At 46.3% G+C, this 1,323-nt stretch overlaps 1 pseudogene; it reads right to left on the minus strand.

The window, feature by feature from the left end:
* Positions 1-349: 349 nt before the first annotated feature.
* On the minus strand, positions 350-1,079 carry LOC108534595 (60S ribosomal protein L7 pseudogene; annotated as a pseudogene).
* Between the last annotated feature and the right edge of the window lie 244 nt (positions 1,080-1,323).

Consider the following 1,323-nt stretch of genomic DNA (forward strand, 5'->3'; position numbering starts at 1 on the left):
CACCCACCCAGCAAATGCTAGAGGCTCAGGCTCTGAAATCTCCTGTTTTTATCTCCTTTCAATTTTTTTTGCTTTTTGTTGGTAATTTTGCTGTTTCAAACGGCCCCCAAGTAGTGCTGAAGCCCTGTCTAATGTCCGCAAGAGCAAGGAGACCGTGATGAGCCTCACACAGGAGGAAATCCTTGTGTTCGAGAAGCTATGCCCAGGCATGAGTTCTAACTCTGTTGGCTGTGAGTTCGGTGTTCATGACACTGACTGCTTGCTGATTCATAGCTAGAAGCTCTCGGGAAGCTAACCACATAAATATACACATGTAATTTTCTTTCAGTTTGAGAACAGGTACTATTTATTAACCGAACAGCTTAGAAAAATAATTGTGGTACACACCACAGTTCGTTCTTCTAAGAATCCTGTGGATCTGGTCCTCCCTGTTGCCAGCATCTCCACCTTCTACAAAATGGGTGGTCTTTTTCTTCATTCCGCCTTGTGGAGAAGATAATTTGAAGGGCCGCAGGAAGTTACGTGCTTCTTTGAAGCGTTTTCCAACAGTATAGACCTCATGAATCACATGCTCCATGCAGATGGTGCCATATTTTCCAAGAGATCACACAGTCAAAGCGTTATCTGTCAAAGCAATTCACTTCTTACTGATTTTGCCATAACCACGCTTGTAGATTAGCTTATTTACTGACTTCAGATTTGGGTACCCCTATGCAACGTATGGCTCTACAGTCCTCAGCACGTTGATTGGCCTCGTTGAGCTTCACAAAGTTTCCATTGAAGGTTTGACGAAGGCGAAGAAGCTGCAACACCTTTCGGACCTCTGGGCTCACACCATCGGTACCTCTGATCCTGATGACAAACGCCAATGTGGGTTCTGCAGGTACATAGACGTTGTCAGCTTTTCTTGACATCCTTTCCATTCGAATTTCAGTTCTATACCTCTGCCTATGTTCCTTGTGATGGTGCTTCTCTTTTTCATAGATAAGCTTCCTCCTTGCCTTTCGAAGCATCTTTTGGGCAAACTTCTTTCTCAGGTGCTTGATCTTCAGCTCTGCGAAATTCCTTCACTTGTTTTTTGTTTTTTTTTTTTTTTTGAGGCGGAGTCTCGCTCTGTCGCCCAGACTGGAGTGCAGTGGCCAGATCTCAGCTCACTGCAAGCTCTGCCTCCCGGGTTTACGCCATTCTCCTGCCTCAGCCTCCCGAGTAGCTGGGACTACAGGCGCCCGCCACCTCGCCCGGCTAGTTTTTGTATTTTTAGTAGAGACGGGGTTTCACCGTGTTAGCCAGGATGGTCTCGATCTCCTGACCTCGTGATCCGCC

The sequence above is a fragment of the Rhinopithecus bieti genome, unplaced genomic scaffold, assembly GCF_001698545.2.
Source record: "Rhinopithecus bieti isolate Rb0 unplaced genomic scaffold, ASM169854v2 scaffold_10589, whole genome shotgun sequence".
Lineage (NCBI taxonomy): Eukaryota > Metazoa > Chordata > Mammalia > Primates > Cercopithecidae > Rhinopithecus > Rhinopithecus bieti.